The 23,684-nt window shown below is 42.2% G+C and overlaps 1 protein-coding gene across 1 annotated transcript in view; it reads right to left on the bottom strand.

Annotated features, from left to right (window-relative positions):
* Window positions 1-6,565: 6,565 nt before the first annotated feature.
* DTD1 (D-aminoacyl-tRNA deacylase 1) overlaps window positions 6,566-23,684 on the bottom strand; it is a 177,038-nt gene continuing 159,919 nt past the window's right edge. The window contains exon 6 of the mRNA XM_016937518.4: window positions 6,566-7,088. The gene's annotated coding sequence lies outside the window, so the exon portion shown is untranslated. The remainder of the gene's footprint in view (window positions 7,089-23,684) is intronic.

Genomic DNA, 23,684 nt, shown 5'->3' with positions numbered 1-23,684 from the left:
ATGACCTAGCAATCCCACTGTTGGGTACATACCCAAAAGAAAGGAAATTAGTATATCTAAGAGATATTTGCACTCCCATGTTTATTGCAGCACTATTCACAATACCCAAGATTTAGAAGCAACCTGCGTCTACCAACAGGTGAATGGACAAAGAATATGTGGTACTTATGCACAATAGAGTGATATTCAGCCATACAAAAGAATGAGACCACGTCATTTGCAAAACATGGATGGAGCTGGCCATCATTATGTTAAGTGAAATAAGCCAGGCAGAGAAAGACAAACATTGCATGTTCTCACTTATTTGTGGGAGCTAAAAAAATTAAAACAATTGACCTTATAGAGATAGAGAGTACAATGATGGTTACCAGAGGCTAGGAAAAGTAATGGTGGGGACGGTAGTGGGGATGGCTAATGGGTAAAAAAGTTAGATAGAATGAATAAGATTTAGTATTTGATAGCACAACAGCGTGACTACAGTCAATAATAATTTAGTGTGCATTTTAAAATAACTAAAAGAGTATAATTGGGTTGTTTGTAACACAAAGAAAGAATAAATGCTGGAGGTGGTGAATACTCCATTTACCCTGATGTGGTTATTATGCATCACATACCTGTATCAAAATATCTCATGTACCCCATAAATATATATACCTACTATGTACCCACAAAAAATAAAGATAAATGAGTAAATACCTAGATTTCTTGGCTGCACCCTCAGTTTCTGATTCAGCAGGCTGGAGTGGTGAGAAGGGGAGGGACTCAAATGAGAGCAATGTTCAGTGCACATTCACAAGTAAAATAATCATTGTGTGAAGGCGCTGGTGACCAGTTAGACATGGCGCCACAGCTCAGCACCTCCTTCCTGCACTGAGTTGTCCTGGGGGCAGCATGGTGGGAGCAGGGCTATAAGAACAGGCTCTGGGACCGGATGGCCTGGCTTTGAATCCTGACACCACCACCTCCTAACGGAGCGATTTTGGTTAAGTTCCTTTTGGGAGACAATTCTCTGTGGGTCTCTATTGTTTCTTCATAGCTGGTGAGCTGTGGTATTGGCCACCTCTGTTCTAGGACTCTTTCCAAGGATGTTTCTATAGTCAGCAGCCCTGGAAGAGAGAGAGTGGCTCTCTCAGGGCAAAGACAGAAGATTTGGATTCTCTATACTTGGGATTCTTCTGTAGCACAACCCACTGTGTGTGAAGGTGTCACCTTTTGAAGTTAAGGTTAGGCAGCTGGCATAAACGTTGACACTAGATCCTGCTGTTGTTGTAATAAAGCTCAGCCCTGACCCTGGCCCAGCATCTCCTGTCTCCTGCCAGCACCCAGGATACTGCAGCAGACTGTCTACTGGTTAGTAGAGTAAGATTCCAGACCCTTCACAGTTCCTGACAGCGACTTCATTTCTCTATCTCAACTTCCTCAACTGTAAAATGGGAATAATGAAAGAGATGTGGGGATTACAAGAGCTGACACAGGTACGGGTCTTAGACTAGCTTCTGGCCATGCCTACGGGTTCAAATTCAGTTAGTTATTTCATCTACTCTTGTAAGCAAATGTTTCAAACTCAAAAAAGGCAAAATAAATATCATAAAAGGGGACTCAAAGCCCAGTAGGTGAGGAGATAGCCTTACGAGGGACTCTGAATGAACTGAGGTTTCAAAAGCTCTGAGAGAACTTGAAGATGTGCACATGGGGCAGTTACCACTGACAACTTTTAAAAATATTCTGAAGAGGCCGGGCACAGTGGCTCACATCTGTAATCCCAGGACTTTGGTAGGCCAAGGTGGGCGGATCACCTGAGGTTGGGAGTTCAAGACCAGCCTGACCAACATGGAGAAACCCCGTCTCTACTAAAAATACAAAAAATTAGCCAGGCATGGTGCTGCATGCCTGTAATTCCCGCTACTGGGGAGGCTGAGGTAGGAGAACCACTTGAAGCTGGGAGGCGGAGGTTTCGGTGAGTGCGCTACTGCACTCCAGCCTGGGCAACAAGAGTGAAACTCCTTCTCAAAAAAAAAAAAAAAAAAAAAAAATCTGAAGAGAGGGGACAGAAAACTGAACAAGTGAAAAAATCCCAGTTTCAACAAGATGGATCCCAGACACTGCAGACAGCCCAGTTAGATGTGGGCTCCTAAAATCATTCTAGAATAGATGATTAAACAGATGGCTCATGAGCCTGTGGAAAAGAACACAGTGATCATTGGAATTGAGAATGAATTCACAAATAACGCACTGTGCGGAACTAATATTTTTTGACAGGATCATTGAATTAATCAGAATACTGTGAAAACAGTATGGCCTGATTTCAGCAAGAATGGGCAACATGGGAAGGAGGAATGAGGGTTGGATGGGAATTGAAGTAATGCACCTATTGATCTGAAAGAGGATTCCAAATGGAGTGCCAGCTCTATCCTGTGAACTGTGTTTAGCCAAGACTTAAAGACAGAGAAAACAGGTCCGAGGTTGACTCAAAGCTGAGAGGAATCACCAACGTGACACTGGAAATATTTCAATAGACCAGACCACAGGCCCAGCCCAACAGGCATAAGATCAAGTTCTTTTGGTTCTTCACTGGTGGAGGACAGTGGTTACATGGAGTAAACCTGGGGGTTCAGTGACCTGCAGACACAGGCTTAGTGGGAGCCAGAGATGTGATGCAGCCACAGGAACGGGGACTGTTCACACTGTGCTGACTTTGAGCCTCCTCTTCCTTTAACCCTTACGACCATGCTCCAAGTGGCAAGCACTTCCTTCTTCGGACAGATGAGGGAACAGAAGCATAGAAGGCTGAATAATTGAATAAACTGTCCTGAGGCCATGCAGCAGGTCAATAGCAAGGCCATGATTCGACCCCAAGTCTGTGCAACCCCATGGCCTGTCGAGACCACAACACCACTGTCCACATCGTGGGCCTTCATCACACCACATTGGCAGAGCTGCATCCCGTTCTCTAGGGTCGCTTGACAGTCATATCACATAAGAAACTGCTGAAGAACTAGAACAAATCAGCCTGGAGAAGACAAGCAGTGGGGCATGATAGAACCTAAACGCATTATCATGACTTACAAGACCTCTGCGGTCCAGGCCCTGCTCACCTACGAAGTCTTGTTTACGTCCCTGTTCCTCTACGTGCTCCCTCTCTCCCCAAGTCCAGTCCTACCGACCTGCCAGCAGACGTCGAAACTCCCCTCCTCTCACACCTGTGGCAGGTCCGCCGGTTGTTTCACACTCCTCTATACCCTCCTGTCACCTGGCCAACTCTTCCTACTGAACTCTGCTCCCTTGGGAGGCCACCTTTTCAGACCCCGGCCTGGGTCCAAGCCCGTCTCTCTGCTGCAGGGAACTGTCAGCTGTGGCATCTTCAACAGACCACCCCTAATGTGTTTCCTGCTCAGTGATGGAGCCTCTAACTCATCCACCCTCAGAGAACATTCAAAAACAAGTTATTTTTAAGGCCCCTACAAATATTAAGCATATTATCAAAACTAACATAGTAATTTAGATTTAACAAACCTAAAATACCATCACTAATAGATACTTTCCTAATGGAAATTTAAGGTTTTGTTTCCTAGAACCTCTAAAAATTTAGAGGTTGGTGTCTGTACCCTAGGAGAGAATGAAAACATCATCTGCAGAAGACAGACTCCCCTCAAAACAGGGAAACAGGGCTTTCCCTCTTCTTTTTTTCTTTCTTTCTTTTTTTTTTTTCTTTTTTTGACAGTCTTGCTCTGTCGCCCATGCTGGAGCGCAGTGGCGTGATCTTGGCTCACTGCAAGCTCCACCTCCCAGGTTCACCCCATTCTCCTGCCTCAGCCTCCCGAGTAGCTGGGACTAAGGCACCCGCCACCACGCCCGGCTAATTTTTTGTATTTTTAGTAGAGACGGGGTTTCACTGTGTTAGCCAGGATGGTCTTGATCTACTGACCTCGTGATCCGCCCACCTCGGCCTCCCAAAGTGCTGGGATTACAGGTGTGAGCCACCGCGCCCGGCCTCCCTCTTCTTTTCTGATGCAGCCAGTGGGTGGCTTTACTTTTGATATTATTCCATGTCTTCTGAGATGAGGGTGTTTAACTCTATTTTTAAAGGACCTGAATCAATAACGAACAACAAATTAAGAATTCTTAAAGTGACTGGCTGAAAAACGGCAGAAAATCTGACAAACCAGAGATAGAAAAGATTGCCTCTCTGGCTTTGGAGTTACTCAAATGATACCATATCAAAGGAAATAGGGTGTTTGCGGAACTATTTGTTCCTTATGATCAAATCAATGAAATGCCAAATTGTCCATATATATGCCAGCTGGCACCCATCTGAGCCAGGACACTGCTTGGTAGAGAAAATGCCCTCCCTGGGACCACTAACCATGAGGTGCTGCTATGGACATCCAGCCCCTAAAGATGCCTTTATTTGGTCTATGTTTTGTGTAGCCACAAGAGCTTGGTCTCCTGTAAAGTAAACCACCAAAGGCAAGATTAAATGGGCCCTGCTATGCAGTGTTATCGGCACAGCACTCTGTTTAAAGTCCTGGGTCTGTGATCTGCCAAGGCTTCTCAGAAAAGCCATACATGGTACGATTCTCCTCTCCCATCCTCATTCAAATGATGTTTTAATGGACAATAAACAGTATGCTTTATAAATAAGCAGAAAGAAGGAGGCAGAGATGTTGGGAGAGATGTAAAGACTGAGAGATTTATTCTCCACAAGAATGCCACCCAAAATCTAATTTTAGCCATTAGTTTCAAAGCAACTAGGAAAGGACCTTCAGGAGTGTAGGTGGGGGTGGAAATTAACCACCTTTTTGAGGCAGCTGCAGATATTATGGGGTTTCTTCTTGAGCTTTCATTTTTCTCTATAATCTGGCCCTGTGGTTAGATCTGACCCTCTTAGGCCAGACTTCGGTGTATTCGCTGCTATTTCTCTGATCCCAGGAGTTGAAAGTGATTTTCAGGATGATGGAAAAGTTCTCTTCAATCCAAAATGTTTACAAAAGTAGTAAACGCTTTCTTTACCATGTTCCTGCATACTGTGAGGAAGATGTTTTAATTAATCAAAGATCCCCCTCACACACATAGGCTCAGAATTTCTGCTCAAACACCAAAAGCTCCCAACATCACCTTCCACTTTTGAATCATGTTGTTAGAATGCCAGAATCTACGTTGATGCAACTTACACCCATTGCTTCTATTTTTGTTCCTGACCCAGCTTCTCTTCCACATCTTTCAAACATTTAGAGTTCCCCTCCCAGATAAAACAGCCCCAGCTCCTTCAGCTCTTCCTTTATGGTTTCAGACCCTTCAGCAACTTGACCACATGGTGCTCACTCTCTGGTATGTCTCTGTCCCTTTAGAATGGGAGCCAGGAACTGGGCTGCGACCAACGAAGGCCTTTAGCATTTTACCACTATCCAAATGTCATGATCCTTAGGTCATATCTCTATGCAATCCTCGTTACCCCTTACTACAAGGACAGGCTGCAACTGTTCAATAAGCATTAATTGGTGGCAATAAAATGCTGTGGTGGAGAAACATGACAGTTATCCAGCAAGCCAAACCCTACAACTGAGTTTATCGACATGTAGGTTCAAGTAGCTTTAAAGTGAATTTGAATTCACTCTGTAAAACCCTGCTTAGATAACTCAAACAGCAGAGCTTCTGGGACCTCACTGCCCACACAGCTTAGGGAGCTGGCCAAGGTCTGCATCTGGGATGTAATGACTTCAAATCTAGAGGTTTAAACCACTGTGAATTATACTGGACCAGCTGAATTGGTTTAGAACAAAGCAGTCTGGCAGACCCTTTTCCAACTCTATATTCCAAGAGATGTGTTTTGAGCTTTTTTGTTTTCCACATTTTCTGATTTATTATCATTTGAAGTAGATGACTGGGTCAGACTAGATGGATTCAGAAGTTATTATAAAGGTCACGGAAGACAGAGTTTCAGCATTATAAAAATCACAACTAAGGATGTCTCTTCTATATACAAAAATATTTTCCAGAGAGCATATATGCGAGCGTTATTAGATATATAAATAAAGCTATTAAATCATATGTCAAAAAATGACTACTCTGAGTGTGCCACCAGTAGACTGAAATTTAACTGAGAAATTACTTTGGCAGAATGTGATTCTTTCTTCCCAGAGTGCTGGGTGTGGTGACTTGGATACATGGACAACCATGTAGCTACTGGATAAAGGGTATCTGCACCACCCGCCATGCTGAGGCCTTCCTCCACCTCCCAAAGGTGGATACACCAGATGTGGCTCCACACTTGGTCTCAGAACAGTGTGGCCATTCTGAAACTGGACTCTCTTCTGACCCACACTCCCTTTTCCTGACATCTCACTTCCAAGTACCATGCCATCAATTGTAAACTGGATAGACAGGCTCCCACCTGGACTCAGGAGCCTGTGTGGGCCAGTTAGAGAAGGCCCTCTTGCGAGAGGCTTATGTGAAAAGAAGTGTAGATATGCATAGAGAGAGGTCAGACGCATTGCATTTCTATGGACATCATCGTTATGCAGAAACAGAGCAGAATTTGTTTGATAATAAAGTGGTTTGTTGAGAGTTAGGATTTTATTATTATTTATTTTTAGAAAAAAGAGAAAATTTACAAGATGCAAAGGTCTCACACAATACATTATCATTGATGATTGCTCTCTTGACACTTCAACACGGGCCCTGGCAATAAAAAGAACATGGACAGTGTGAGTGTATTGGAGAACCCCCGCCATGGACACGCAGAATACACCACAGTGGACTTGATGACAAATGATGCGGGCCAGCCTGTTCCAAAAGCAAGCCAAGATGTGGTAGAAACCAACAAAGCCTTTCTGTGGGGGAGGCACGAGCGCATACCTTCTACCACATGCACACCCGCCCCCTGGCCCACCGGCAGTGCCCACTGCATCACTCCACCACAGCAACAACAGAAAACGATAAAACGGTCCTTTGGTGTTTTTTGCAGAGCTATTCAGGTTCCCAAATTCTTATTTCTGTCTTCCTCTTCATGTTTCAGTTCCAAATTCTTAAAGTAGTGTAGGTGCTTAGCATCTTGAATTTTTCAGGATCCAGTTCTGCCCAATGACACACTAAAAAGACCAAAGAAGACATGTTATTAAGAAGGATTCCAATGTTTGCCTTCAGATTCTATTAGCATAGGCATATAAGAGTAACTAAGCAGCTGAAGATATGTTTTCAAGCTCATACAGTGACACCAGCATCAGTGCATCACTTCACTGAAAAACCTGCCATGTTGCCATGTAGAAACCCAAATACCTTCTCCTCAAAGAGTCTCCAGTTCATTAAAACTCCATTCTTAGAGCAAAAGACACCAAGGCAAATATCTGAACACACTTCTAAATGGCTTTTGCATCAAAGAGAAGTCACCAGGCAAAGCAGAAAATACTTTGAAGTAAATGAAAACACAACATATCATAATTTGTTATATTCACCTAAGGCAGGGCTTAGAGGGAAATTCACAGCATTAAATGCTTATATTACAAAAGAAAAAGGTCATCAGATCAATAATCTGGGATTCTACCTTAAGAAATTGAAGAATAGGGGGGAGGAGCCAAGATGGCCGAATAGGAACAGCTCCGGTCTACAGCTCCCAGCGTGAGCGACGCAGAAGACGGGTGATTTCTGCATTTCCATCTGAGGTACCGGGTTCATCTCACTAGGGAGTGCCAGACAGTGGGCGCAGGCCAGTGGGTGCGCGCACCGTGCGCGAGCCGAAGCAGGGCGAGGCATTGCCTCACCTGGGAAGCGCAAGGGGTCAGGGAGTTCCCTTTCCGAGTCAAAGAAAGGGGTGACGGACGCACCTGGAAAACTCGGGTCACTCCCACCCGAATATTGCGCGTTTCAGACCGGCTTAAAAAACGGCGCACCACGAGACTATATCCCACACCTGGCTCGGAGGGTCCTACGCCCTCGGAATCTCGCTGATTGCTAGCACAGCAGTCTGAGATCAAACTGCAAGGCGGCAGCGAGGCTGGGGGAGGGGCGCCCGCCATTGCCCAGGCTTGCTTAGGTAAACAAAGCAGCCGGGAAGCTCGAACTGGGTGGAGCCCACCACAGCTCAAGGAGGCCTGCCTGCCTCTGTAGGCTCCACCTCTGGGGGCAGGGCACAGACAAACAAAAAGGCAGCAGTAACCTCTGCAGACTTAAATGTCCCTGTCTGACACCTTTGAGGAGAGCAGTGGTTCTCCCAGCACGCAGCTGGAGATCTGAGAACGGGCAGACTGCCTCCTCAAGTGGGTCCCTGACCCCTGACCCCCGAGCAGCCTAACTGGGAGGCACCCCCCCAGCAGGGGCACACTGACACCTCACACGGCAGGGTATTCCAACAGACCTGCAGCTGAGGGTCCTGTCTGTTAGAAGGAAAACTAACAAACAGAAAGGACATCCACACCAAAAACCCATCTGTACATCACCATCATCAAAGACCAAAAGTAGATAAAACCACAAAGATGGGGAAAAAACAGAACAGAAAAACAGGAAACTCTAAAATGCAGAGCGCCTCTCCTCCTCCAAAGGAATGCAGTTCCTCACCAGCAACGGAACAAAGCTGGATGGAGAATGATTTTGACGAGCTGAGAGAAGAAGGCTTCAGACGATCAAATTACTCTGAGCTACGGGAGGACATTCAAACCAAAGGCAAAGAAGTTGAAAACTTTGAAAAAAATTTAGAAGAATGTATAACTAGAATAACCAATACAGAGAAGTGCTTAAAGGAGCTGATGGAGCTGAAAACCAAGGCTCGAGAACTACGTGAAGAATGCAGAAGCCTCAGGAGCCGATGCGATCAACTGGAAGAAAGGGTATCAGCAATGGAAGATGAAATGAATGAAACTAAGCGAGAAGGGAAGTCTAGAGAAAAAAGAATAAAAAGAAATGAGCAAAGCCTCCAAGAAATATGGGACTATGTGAAAAGACCAAATCTACGTCTGATTGGTGTACCTGAAAGTGATGCGGAGAATGAAACCAAGTTGGAAAACACTCTGCAGGATATTATCCAGGAGAACTTCCCCAATCTAGCAAGGCAGGCCAACGTTCAGATTCAGGAAATACAGAGAACGCCACAAAGATACTCCTCGAGAAGAGCAACTCCAAGACACATAATTGTCAGATTCACCAAAGTTGAATTGAAGGAAAAAATGTTAAGGGCAGCCAGACAGAAAGGTCGGGTTACCCTCAAAGGGAAGCCCATCAGACTAACAGCGGATCTCTCGGCAGAAACCCTACAAGCCAGAAGAGAGTGGGGGCCAATATTCAACATTCTTAAAGAAAAGAATTTTCAACCCAGAATTTCATATCCAGCCAAACTAAGCTTCATAAGTGAAGGAGAAATAAAATACTTTACAGACAAGCAAATGCTGACCGATTTTGTCACCACCAGGCCTGCCCTAAAAGAGCTCCTGAAGGAAGCGCTAAACATGGAAAGGAACAACCGGTACCAGCCGCTGCAAAATCATGCCAAAATGTAAAGACCATCAAGACTAGGAAGAAACTGCATCAACTAACGAGCAAAATCACCAGCTAACATCATAATGACAGGATCAAATTCACACATAACAATATTAACTTTAAATGTAAATGGACTAAATTATCCAATTAAAAGACACAGACTGGCAAGTTGGATAAAGAGTCAAGACCCATCAGTGTGCTGTATTCAGGAAACCCATCTCACGTGCAGAGACACACATAGGCTCAAAATAAAAGGATGGAGGAAGATCTACCAAGCAAATGGAAAACAAAAAAAGGCAGGGGTTGCAATCCTAGTCTCTGATAAAACAGACTTTAAACCAACAAAGATCAAAAGAGACAAAGAAGGCCATTACATAATGGTAAAGGGATCAATTCAACAAGAGGAGCTAACTATCCTAAATATTTATGCACCCAATACAGGAGCACCCAGATTCATAAAGCAAGTCCTGAGTGACCTACAAAGAGACTTAGACTCCCACACATTAATAATGGGAGACTTTAACACCCCACTGTCAACATTAGACAGATCAACGAGACAGAAAGTCAACAAGGATACCCAGGAATTGAACTCAGCTCTGCACCAAGCGGACCTAATAGACATCTACAGAACTCTCCACCCCAAATCAACAGAATATACATTTTTTTCAGCACCACACCACACCTATTCCAAAACTGACCACATAGTTGGAAGTAAAGCTCTCCTCAGCAAATGTAAAAGAACAGAAATTATAACAAACTATCTCTCAGACCACAGTGCAATCAAACTAGAACTCAGGATTAAGAATCTCACTCAAAGCCGCTCAACTACATGGAAACTGAACAACCTGCTCCTGAATGACTGCTGGGTACATAACGAAATGAAGGCAGAAATAAAGATGTTCTTTGAAACCAACGAGAACAAAGACACAACATACCAGAATCTCTGGGACGCATTCAAAGCAGTGTGCAGAGGGAAATTTATAGCACTAAATGCCCACAAGAGAAAGCAGGAAAGATCCAAAATTGACACCCTAACATCACAATTAAAAGAACTAGAGAAGCAAGAGCAAACACATTCAAAAGCTAGCAGAAGGCAAGAAATAACTAAAATCAGAGCAGAACTGAAGGAAATAGAGACACAAAAAACCCTTCAAAAAATTAATGAATCCAGGAGCTGGTTTTTTGAAAGGATCAACAAAATTGATAGACCGCTAGCAAGACTAATAAAGAAAAAAAGAGAGAAGAATCAAATAGACGCAATAAAAAATGATAAAGGGGATATCACCACCGATCCCACAGAAATACAAACTACCATCAGAGAATACTACAAACACCTCTACGCAAATAAACTAGAAAATCTAGAAGAAATGGATACATTCCTCGACACATACACTCTCCCAAGACTAAACCAGGAAGAAGTTGAATCTCTGAATAGACCAATAACAGGAGCTGAAATTGTGGCAATAATCAATAGTTTACCAACCAAAAAGAGTCCAGGACCAGATGGATTCACAGCCGAATTCTACCAGAGGTACAAGGAGGAACTGGTACCATTCCTTCTGAAACTATTCCAATCAATAGAAAAAGAGGGAATCCTCCCTAACTCATTTTATGAGGCCAGCATCATTCTGATACCAAAGCCTGGCAGAGACACAACCAAAAAAGAGAATTTTAGACCAATATCCTTGATGAACATTGATGCAAAAATCCTCAATAAAATACTGGCAAACCGAATCCAGCAGCACATCAAAAAGCTTATCCACCATGATCAAGTGGGCTTCATCCCTGGGATGCAAGGCTGGTTCAACATACGCAAATCAATAAATGTAATCCAGCATATAAACAGAGCCAAAGACAAAAACCACATGATTATCTCAATAGATGCAGAAAAAGCCTTTGACAAAATTCAACAACCCTTCATGCTAAAAACTCTCAATAAATTAGGTATTGATGGGACATATTTCAAAATAATAAGAGCTATCTATGACAAACCCACAGCCAATATCATACTGAATGGGCAAAAACTGGAAGCATTCCCTTTGAAAACTGGCACAAGACAGGGATGCCCTCTCTCACCGCTCCTATTCAACATAGTGTTGGAAGTTCTGGCCAGGGCAATCAGGCAGGAGAAGGAAATAAAGGGTATTCAATTAGGAAAAGAGGAAGTCAAATTGTCCCTGTTTGCAGACGACATGATTGTTTATCTAGAAAACCCCATTGTCTCAGCCCAAAATCTCCTTAAGCTGATAAGCAACTTCAGCAAAGTCTCAGGATACAAAATCAATGTACAAAAATCACAAGCATTCTTATACACCAACAACAGACAAACAGAGAGCCAAATCATGAGTGAACTCCCATTCACAATTGCTTCAAAGAAAATAAAATACCTAGGAATCCAACTTACAAGGGATGTGAAGCACCTCTTCAAGGAGAACTACAAACCACTGCTCAAGGAAATAAAAGAGGATACAAACAAATGGAAGAACATTCCTTGCTCATGGGTAGGAAGAATCAATATCGTGAAAATGGCCATACTGCCCAAGGTAATTTACAGATTCAATGCCATCCCCATCAAGCTACCAATGACTTTCTTCACAGAATTGGAAAAAACTACTTTAAAGTTCATATGGAATCAAAAGAGAGCCCGCATCGCCAAGTCAATCCTAAGCCAAAAGAACAAAGCTGGAGGCATCACACTACCTGACTTCAAACTATACTACAAGGCTACAGTAACCAAAACAGCATGGTACTGGTACCAAAACAGAAATATAGATCAATGGAACAGAACAGAGCCCTCAGAAATAACGCCTCTTACCTACAACTATCTGATCTTTGACAAACCTGAGAAAAACAAGCAATGGGGAAAGGATTCCCTATTTAATAAATGGTGCTGGGAAAACTGGCTAGCCATATGTAGAAAGCTGAAACTGGATCCCTTCCTTACACCTTATACAAAAATCAATTCAAGATGGATTAAAGATTTAAACGTTAGACCTAAAACCATAAAAACCCTAGAAGAAAACCTAGGCATTACCATTCAGGACATAGGCGTGGGCAAGGACTTCATGTCCAAAACACCAAAAGCAATGGCAACAAAAGCCAAAATTGACAAATGGGATCTAATTAAACTAAAGAGCTTCTGCACAGCAAAAGAAACTACCATCAGAGTGAATAGGCAACCTACAACATGGGAGAAAATTTTCGCAACCTACTCATCGGACAAAGGGCTAATATCCAGAATCTACAGTGAACTCAAACAAATTTACAAGAAAAAAACAAACAACCCCATCAAAAAGTGGGCGAAGGACATGAACAGGCACTTCTCAAAAGAAGACATTTATGCAGCCAAAAAACACATGAAAAAATGCTCATCATCACTGGCCATCAGAGAAATGCAAATCAAAACCACTATGAGATATCATCTCACACCAGTTAGAATGGCAATCATTCAAAAGTCAGGAAACAACAGGTGCTGGAGAGGATGTGGAGAAATAGGAACACTTTTACACTGTTGGTGGGACTGTAAACTAGTTCAACCATTGTGGAAGTCAGTGTGGCGATTCCTCAGGGATCTAGAACTAGAAATACCATTTGACCCAGCCATCCCATTACTGGGTATATACCCAAATGACTATAAATCATACTGCTATAAAGACACATGCACACGTATGTTTATTGCGGCATTATTCACAATAGCAAAGACTTGGAACCAACCCAAATGTCCAACAATGATAGACTGGATTAAGAAAATGTGGCACATATACACCATGGAATACTATGCAGCCATAAAAAATGATGAGTTCATATCCTTTGTAGGGACATGGATGAAATTGGAAACCATCATTCTCAGTAAACTATCGCAAGAACAAAAAACCAAACACCGCATATTCTCACTCATAGGTGGGAATTGAACAATGAGATCACATGGACACAGGAAGGGGAATATCATACTCTGGGGACTGTGGTGGGGTGGGGGGAGGGGGGAGGGATAGCATTGGGAGATATACCTAATGCTAGATGACGAGTTAGTGGGTGCAGCGCACCAGCATGGCACATGTATACATATGTAGCTAACCTGCACAATGTGCACATGTACCCTAAAACTTAAAGTATAAAAAAAAAAAAAAAAAAAAAAAAGAAATTGAAGAATAAAAGCAAAGCAAATCCAAAACAAGCAGAGAAGGAAGAGAATAATAAGGAGCAGAAACTGATGACATTTCAAACAGAAAAAGGCAAGAGAGAAAAAATAAAAATAAAAAGATCAATAAAATAGATAAGTCTCTGGTCAGACTTACCCAGAAAAGAGAGAAGACACAAATTATCAATATCAGGAATCAAAGAGGCAACATCAGTACAGACATTACAGACATTAAAAAGATAAAAGGAATATATCACAAGCAACTTTCGACTCACAAATTAGACAACATAGATGAAATGAACAAATTCCTAGAAAAGAGATATAAAAGCATGATTTCCAAATCATTTTAACAATGAGGGAGGTAGAGGGATGGGAGCTTAAGGAAATGCAGGGACAGGGAGGGAATAAACTAAATGCTTAGTCTTGCGACATTTTAAATACTACTCAAAGGATGCCTGGCTGTTTGGTACAGAAGTCCAAGTGTCTCAGGGTTTCCTTTTGTAATTCCGAGGCTATAACAAAAACCAGCTAGTATTGCCGAGATCTATGATGCATGCATTTGTCATCCAAAAGTTAAACTAAATCTAAAGCCTAACAGAGGAGTTTCTATTCCCTCAGATCTAGATTCTAATTGGAAGGACTTCAGTAAAAGCAAAAGATTTCAATACGAGTCAATATGCCATGGCAGTGCCACCTCCATGGATGTGCTTCCTGATACACTCAGTGCAGGCCACCTTCTTAAGAAAGGGTTGTATCACAAGCAGATGCTTCCATAGACTAACAGCCCTCATTCCCCTGCCCAGCTGGATAGCGAAGTCCCTGTGCACACATGAGAAAGGCAAGCTGGAACCACAGCTAGCCCATGCTCTGCAGCTCTGTCTGCCACCATATCCCCAAGGCCTACCCTCGTACACCCAAACCCACCTGTAAGAGTCCTGCACACCTTCCTAAGAAGTTTCTAAAAGACAACCAGTGGGTGGAGAACAGACAACATCATTCCTGGGGACCATATTACTTTCAGTTTTTAGCTATTAGAAACAACCCATTTGTTCTTATATTGTGTGGATGATGTTAACCCAAGTTACGGACCTGGGGACTATTCATACTTGTTTCCCTACCTTCAATACCAATAACTGAAATACTGTAATTGTTCCCCACATTGACCTTTGAGAAACTCCATCTTCTTGGCACAGATTAAAATCTTTGTTTTTGAACTTAAGATGAGCTTTGGAATCCTGGTTGAATGTATTTTTCTTTTACATTTACTTCAATTAAATATTCTACAATATTCTACATTTTTAATGCATTGGGATAATTTAGTCTTCAAATATTTGATGTGCAGATGGAAATTATAAAGCTCACAGTAAAAGAATGACCTAGAGAAATGTCAAAGATATTCTGTTAAATGATAAAAAACAGGTGACACTATATATATACAGTATGTCTCCAACTTTGTAAAGTTAGAGAAACAGATGTAGAATTACCTGTTTAGAAAAAGTATTCCAAAGCATTATGTTAATAATAATTATCAGAGGTGGAGCCAAGATGGCCAAATAGGAACAGCTCCAGTCTACACCTCCCAGTGTGAGCCACGCAGAAGACGAATGATTTCTGCATTTCCAACTCAGGTACAGGGTTCATCTCACTGGGGATTGCTGGACAGTGGATGCAGGACAGTAGCTGCAGCACACTGAGCAGGGCGAGGCATCGCCTTGCCTGGGAAGCGCAAGGGGTCAGGGAATTCCCTTTCCTAGCCAAGGAAAGGGGTGATAGACAGCACCTGGAAAATCGGGTCACTCCCACACTAATAATATGCTTTTCCAATGGTCTTAGCAAATGGCACACCAGGAGATTATATCGCGTGCCTGGCTCTGAGGGTCCTACGCCCACAGAGCCTCGCTCATTGCTAGCACAGCAGTCTGAGATCAAATTGCAAGGTGGCAGCAAGGCTGGGGGAGGGGCGCCCACCATTGCCGAGGCTTGAGTAGGCAAACAAAGCGGCCGGGAAGCTCGAACTGGGTGGAGCCCACCGCAGCTCAAGGAGGCCTGCCTGCCTCTGTAGACTCCACCTCTGGGGACAGGGCACAGACAAACAAAAGGCAGCAGAAACCTCTGCAGACTTAAATGTCCCTGTCTGACAGCTTTGAAGAGAGTAGTGGTTCTCCCAGCATGCAGCTTGAGATCTGAGAACGGACAGACTGCCTCCTCAAGTGGGTCCCTGACCCCTGAGTAGCCTAACTGGGAGGCACCGCACAGTAGGGGCAGACTAACACCTCACACGGCCGGGTACTCCTCTGAGACAAAACTTCCAGAGGAACGATCAGGCAGCAACATTTGCTGTTCACCAATATCCACTGTTCTGCAGCCTCCACTGCTGATAGCCAGGCAAACAGGGTCTGGAGTGGACCTCCAGCAAACTCCAACAGACCTGCAGCTGAGGGTCCTGACTATTAGAAGGAAAACAAACAAACGGAAAGGACATCCACACCAAAACCCTATCTGTACGTCACCATCATCAAAGACCAAAGGTAGATAAAACCATAAAGATGAGGAAAACACAGAGTAGAAAAACTTAAAATTCTAAAAATCAGAGCGCTTCTCCTCCTCCAAAAGAATGCAGCTCCTCACCAGCAATGGAACAAAGCTGGACAGAGAATGACTTTGAGGAGTTGAGAGAAGAAGGCTTCAGATGATCAAACTACTCTGAGCTAAAGGAGGAAGTTCGAACCCATGGCAAAGAAGATAAAAACCTTGAAAAAAGATTAGACGAACGGCTAACTAGAATAACCAATGCAGAGAAGTCTTTAAAGGACCTGATGGAGCTGAAAACCACGACACGAGAACTATGTGACGAACGCATAAGCCTCAATAGCCAATTCAATCAACTGGAAGAAAGGGTATCACTGATGGAAGATCAAATGAATGAAATGAAACGAGAAGAGAAGTTTAGAGAAAAAAGAATAAAAAGAAATGAACAAAACCTCCAATAAATATGGGACTATGTGAAAAGACCAAATCTACATCTGATTGGTGTACCTGAAAGTGACGGGGAGAATGGAACCAAGTTGGAAAACATGCTGCAGGATATTATCCAGGAGAACTTCCCCAATCTAGCAAGGCAGGCCAACATTCACATTCAGGAAATACAGAGAACGCCACAAAGATACTCCTCGAGAAGAGCAACTCCAAGACACATAATTGTCAGATTCACCAAAGTTGAAATGAAGGAAAAAATGTTAAGGGCAGCCAGAGAGAAAGGTCGGGTTACCCACAAAGGGAAGCCCATCAGACTAACAGCAGATCTCTCGGCAGAAACTCTACAAGCCAGAAGAGAGTGGGGGCCAATATTCAACATTCTTAAAGAAAAGAATTTTCAACTCAGAATTTCATATCCAGCCAAACTAAGCTTCATAAGTGAAGGAGAAATAAAATACTTTACAGACAAGCAAATGCTGAGAGATTGGTCACCACCAGGCCTGCCCTAAAAGAGCTCCTGAAGGAAGCACTAAACATGGAAAGGAACAAAGGTACCAGCCACTGCAAAAACATGCCAAATTGTAAAGACCATCAACGCTAGGAAGAAACTGCATCAACTAGCGAGCAAAATAACCAGCTAACATCATAATGACAGGATCAAATTCACACATAACAATATTAACCTTAAAGGTGAATGGGCTAAATGCTCCAATTCAAAGACACAGACTGGCAAATTGGATAAAGAGTCAAGACCCATCAGTGTGCTGTATTCAGGAAACCCATCTCACGTGCAGAGACACACATATGCTCAAAATAAAAGGATGGAGGAAGATCTACCAAGCAAATGAAAAAACAAAAAAAGGCAGGGGTTGCAATCCTAGTCTCTGATAAAACACACTTTAAACCAACAAAGATCAAAAGAGACAAAGAAGGCCATTACATAATGGTAAAGAGATCATTTCAACAAGAAGAGCTAACTATCCTAAATATATATGCACCCAATACAGAAGCACCCAGATTCATAAAGCCACACAATAATAATGGGAGACTTTAACACCCCACTGTCAACGTTAGACAGATCAACGAGACAGAAAGTCAACAAGGATATACAGGAATTGAACTCAGCTCTGCACCAAGTGGACCTAATAGACATCTACAGAACTCTCCACCCCAAATCAACAGGATATACGTTCTTTTCAGCACCACACCACACCTATTCCAAAACTGACCACATAGTTGGAAGTAAAGCACTCCTCAGCAAATGTAAAAGAACAAATTACAACAAACTGTCTCTCAGACCACAGTGCAATCAAACTAGAACTCAGGATTCAGAAACTCACTCAAAACCGCTCAACTACATGGAAACTGAACAACCTGCTCCTGAATGACTGCTGGGTACACAAGGAAATGAAGGCAGAAGTAAAGATGTTCTTTGAAATCAACGAGAACAAAGACACAACATACCAGAATCTCTGAGACACATTCAAAGCAGTGTGTAGAGGGAAATTTATACCACTAAATGCCCACAAGACAAAGCAGGAAAGATCCAAAATTGACACCCTAACATCACAATTAAAAGAACTAGAAAAGCAAGAGTAAACACATTCAAAAGCTAGCAGAAGGCAAGAAATAACTAAGATCAGAGCAGAACTGAAGGAAATAGAGACACAAAAAACCCTTCAAAAAATCAATGAATCCAGGAGCTGGTTTTTTGAAAAGATCAACAAAATTGATAGACTGCTAGCAAGACTAATAAAGAAGAAAAAAGAGAAGAATCAAATAGATGCAATAAAAAATGATAAAGAGGATATCACCACCGATCCCACAGAAATACAAACTACCATCAGAGAATACTATAAACACCTCCATGCAAATAAACTCGAAAATCTAGAAGAAATGGATAAATTCCTCGACACATACACCCTCCCAAGACTAAACCAGGAGGAAGTTGAATCTCTGAATAGACCAATAACAGGCTCTGAAATTGAGGCAATAATTAATAGCTTACCAACCAAAAAAAGTCCAGGACCAGATGGATTCACAGCTGAATCCTACCAGAGGTACAAGGAGGAGCTGGTACCATTCCTTCTGAAACTATTCCAATCAATAGAAAAAGAGGAAATCCTCCCTAACTCATTTTATGAGGCCAGCATCATCCTGATACCAAAGTCTGGCAGAGACACAACCGAAAAAGAGAATTTTAGACCAATATCCCTGATGAACATCGATGCAAAAATCTTCAATAAAATACTGGCAAACCAAGTCCAGCAGCACATCAAAAACTTATCCACCACGATCAAGTGGGCTTCATCCCTGGGACGCAAGGCTGGTTCAACAAACGCAAATCAGTAAACATAATCCAGCATATAAACAGAACCAACGACAAAAACCACATGATTATCTCAATAGATGCAGAACAGGCCTTTGACAAAATTCAACAGCCCTTCATGCTAAAAACGCTCAATAAATTAGGTATTGATGGGACATATCTCAAAATAATAAGAGCTATCTATGACAAACCCACAGCTAATATCATACTGAATGGGCAAAAACTGGAAGCACTCCCTTTGAAAACTGACACAAGACAGGGATGCCCTCTCTCACCACTCCTATTCAACATAGTGTTGAAAGTTCTGGCCAGGGCAATCAGGCAAGAGAAGGAAATAAAGGGTATTCAATTAGGAAAAGAGGAAGTCAAATTGTCCCTGTTTGCAGATGACATGAATTGTATATCTAGAAAACCCCATCATGTCAGCCCAAAATCTCCTTAAGCTGATAAGCAACTTCAGCAAAGTCTCTGGATACAAAATCAATGTGCAAAAATCACAAGCATTCTTATACACCAATAACAGACAAACAGAGAGCCAAATCATGAGTGAACTCCCATTCACAACTGCTTCAAAGAGAATAAAATACCTAGGAATCCAACTTACAAGGGATGTGAAGGACCTCTTCAAGGAGAACTACAAACCACTGCTCAATGAAATAAAAGAGGATAAAAACAAATGGAAGAACATTCCATGCTCATGGGTAGGAAGAATCAATATTGTGAAAATGGCCATACTGCCCAAGGTAATTTATAGATGCAATGCCATCCCCATCAAGCTACCAATGACTTTCTTCACAGAATTGTAAAAAACTACTTTAAAGTTCATATGGAACCAAAAAAGAGCCCGCATTGCCAAGTCAATCCTAAGCCAAAAGAACAAAGCTGGAGGCATCACACTACCTGACTTCAAACTATACTACAAGGCTACAGTAACCAAAACAGCATGGTACTGGTACCAAAACGGAGATATAGACCAATGGAACAGAACAGAGTCCTCAGAAATAATACCACACATCTACAACTATCTGATCTTTGACAAAACTGACAAAAACAAGAAACGGGGAAAGGATTTCCTATTTAATAAATGGTGCTGGGAAAACTGGCTAGCCATATGTAGAAAGCTGAAACTGGATCCCTTCCTTATACCTTATACAAAATTAATTCAAGATGGATTAAAGACTTAAATGTTAGCCATAAAACCATAAAAACCCTAGAAGAAAACCTAGGCAATACAATTCAGGACATAGGCATGGGCAAGGACTTCATGTCTAAAACACCAAAAGCAATGGCAACAAAAGACAAAATTGACAAATGGGATCTAATTAAACTAAAGAGCTTCTGCACAGCAAAAGAAACTACCATCAGAGTGAACAGGCAACCTACAGAGTGGGAGAAAATTTTTGCAGTCTACTCATCTGACAAAGGGCTAATATCCAGAATCTACAATGAACTTAAACAAATTTACAAGAAAAAACAAACAACCCCATCAAAAAGTGGGCGAAGGATATGAACAGACACTTCTCAAAAGAAGACATTTATGCAGCCAACAGACACATGAAAAAATGCTCATCATCACTGGCCATCAGAGAAATGCAAATCAAAACCACAATGAGATACCATCTCACACCAGTTAGAATGGTGATCATTCAAAAGTCAGGAAACGACAGGGGCTGGAGAGGATGTGGAGAAATAGGAACACTTTTACACTGTTGGTGGGACTGTAAACTAGTTCAACCATTGTGGAAGTCACTGTGGCGATTCCTCAGGGATCTAGAACTAGAAATACCATTTGACCCAGCCATCCCATTACTGGGTATATACCCAAAGGATTATAAAACATGCTGCTATAAAGACATATGCACACGTATGTTTATTGCGGCACTGTTCACAATAGTAAAGACTTGGAACCAACCCAAATGTCCAACAATGATAGACTGGATTAAGAAAATGTGGCACATATACACCATGGAATACTATGCAACCATAAAAAATGATGAGTTCATGTCCTTTGTAGGGACACGGATGAAGCTGGAAACCATCATTCTCAGCAAACTATCGCAAGGACAAAAAACCAAACACCGCATGTTCTCACTCATAGGTGGGAACTGAACAATGAGAACACATGGACACAGGAAGGGGAACATCACACACTGGGGCCTGTTGTGGGGTGGGGGGAGAGGGGAGGGATAGCATTAGGAGATATACCTAATGTTAAATGATGAGTTAACGGGTGCAGCATACCAACATGGCGCATGTATACATATGTAACAAACCTGCACGTTGTGCACATGGACCCTAAAACTTAAAGTATAATAAAAAAATAATAATAATCATAGAATGATAAGGTGACAGATGACTTTTATTTTCTTCTTCGGGTATTTTGGCATTTTTGATATTTTCTATGAGTGAGCATTAACTTTGTAATAAAAAAATGGCTTTCAAAAGAAATGTTATATGAGAAAGATGATTTAGGAATTTCTATTCCCTACTAGAGAAACACAGAACTGGAAGGGATCCTGAGAGGTTTTGGGCAATGGGTTCTTAAAGTTTTTAGGTAAACTTCCTAGGCATAAGAACTTTATAAAGCATCTAACCTGAAGGACAAACCATTAGGTATGCCTTTAGAATTAACTGTGCTACTACTGGGAACACTAATGGGCTGGCCTAATCATAAGATCAATGTTAGTATCATGAGTGATTTGTAAACTACATGCAAGAGATTTTTGGCCAGCAGTGGACACTGTTCCAGCTGAAAGCCACCGCCCACTACAATACATGGATTGGTCAATAGACGTTGCTCTCTATTTCTAGTCTCACTTGCTAAAGATGTCTCTTCCTATTTTCTTGAACTATAGAATAACCCAGGAGCCAGGTTACTGGCCACCAACTGGGAGTAGCTGGAGACCATGCAGTTCACATAGCTGGAAGCTTGAATGAGGAAGGTGGGAGTGAGCTATCTGTGAGGTCCATCTGCCAAATTAGAAGTGCTGAGCAGAAGTCCTGTTCAAGCTAAACACATGGTTCTCCAGAAAAGGGTGGACCATTGAGGCTTGAAATTCAGAAACCCTGGATAAGGGGTAATGTGCCTCCCTCTAAGAGCTACTGAAGGGATGATGTCTATTTCCAAATGCATGTGCGTCACATGAGCTACTGAGGGCAGACATGACCCAGAGGCTGGGGACACCTGACAGGCAGTAGTAAGAGGTGCCTGATAACTTAGCACCACAATTTCATAGTCTTATGAAAGAAGCTAGGGGAACCACCAGTTTCCTCCACCTGCTGTAGTAGTTCTCTTACTGCCGTCAACCACCAGGGACAGTGAGGAACATCTCCAGTGAGGCCAGACCAGGACCAGAAGAAAGGAAACCCTTCACAGCCCACGTAAACACTGAAACCCTCAAAGACACTGACTTCCAACTGACCTGCTTCTGGCTTCAGGCCATTTAAGCAACCACAGGATGCAAGTGCTAGACAAAACACACACATGCCACAGATCTGTTCTCCAAATCACTGTTAAAAGGACCAAGATTTTTTTTTTTTACCTATTTATTTCAGGTCTTAGCTGGTAATCAAATCAGAATTCATTTACCTAGAAAGGTAAGGCTGTTCTATGCAAAAAAACATGAGAGATGCTGGGAAGTTATCAATGCAGGCTTCACTCTGACCTTCTAGCACTGTTAGATTCCAGCAAGTTCCCTCCACTGAAGTGTCAAAAGATCCCCAGAATCGGAATCTCTTCCTTTGCTTGAGAGCTGATGGTCCTGACTTCACAGATAGAACATGAAAAGAATGATTTCCTAATTACGAATGGAAAGCTTAATGCAATGCAATAAAACAAGCATGGAGAAAAAATTGATGTTACCTGAAAGTGGTAGGAACAAACTTTGACAGCAATTGGCTTTTATTTTTTGGCTTTAACTTATTCTCCCATCTATTATTTCTCATGTATATTATACTTATTTATATATCAACATCTTTTTTTTTTTTTTTTTTTGAGACAGAGTTTCGCTTCATTGCCCAGGCTGGAGTGCAGTGGCGCGATCTCAGTTCACTGCAACCTCTGCCTCCTTGGTTCAAGCGATTCTCCTGTCTCAGCCTCCTGAGTAGCTAGGATTACAGGCGTACACTACCACACCTGGCTAATTTTTGTATTTTTTGTAGAGACGGGGTTTCACCATGTTGGGCAGGCTGATCTTGAACTCCTGACCTCAGGTGATCCACCCGCCTCGGCCTCCCAAAATGCTGGGATTACAGGCATGAGCCACCACACCCAGCCAATGTCAGTCTTATAGTACTTAAAGTGATTCAGATGACAGTATCAAAATCATAACTTGATCCCTACAGGTTGGTGCTGTTTAGTTGAATTTTCTGCAATGATAGAATAGCAGCCACTAGCTGTATGTAGCTAGTGAGCACTTGAAATATGGCTACTGAGACTGAGAAGGTGAATTTTAAATTTTATTTAATTTTAATTTACATCTCAATAGCCACATGCAGTTAGTAGCTACTGTATTAGATGGCACACTCTAAATTATTTGTAAGCCTGGCTCTGCACCTTAGCAATAGACAGAATCACTAATCATGGCCAGTTATTTTCTAATAAATAAGGTAATGGCCAATTTATTTTCTAATAAATAAGGTAATGGAGGTGGAAGCCTGGGCATAGAGAAAATCCAGTCCCACTACTAGTAAAGTAACATAACAGGCTACTCTGCATCAGTGAGGAAGCAAACCAACCTCATGGATAATAAAAAACCAGAATGACACTTAAGGTTT

This window comes from Pan troglodytes, chromosome 21, assembly GCF_028858775.2.
Source record: "Pan troglodytes isolate AG18354 chromosome 21, NHGRI_mPanTro3-v2.0_pri, whole genome shotgun sequence".
NCBI lineage: Eukaryota > Metazoa > Chordata > Mammalia > Primates > Hominidae > Pan > Pan troglodytes.
This window is presented reverse-complemented; position numbering and strand designations above follow the sequence as displayed.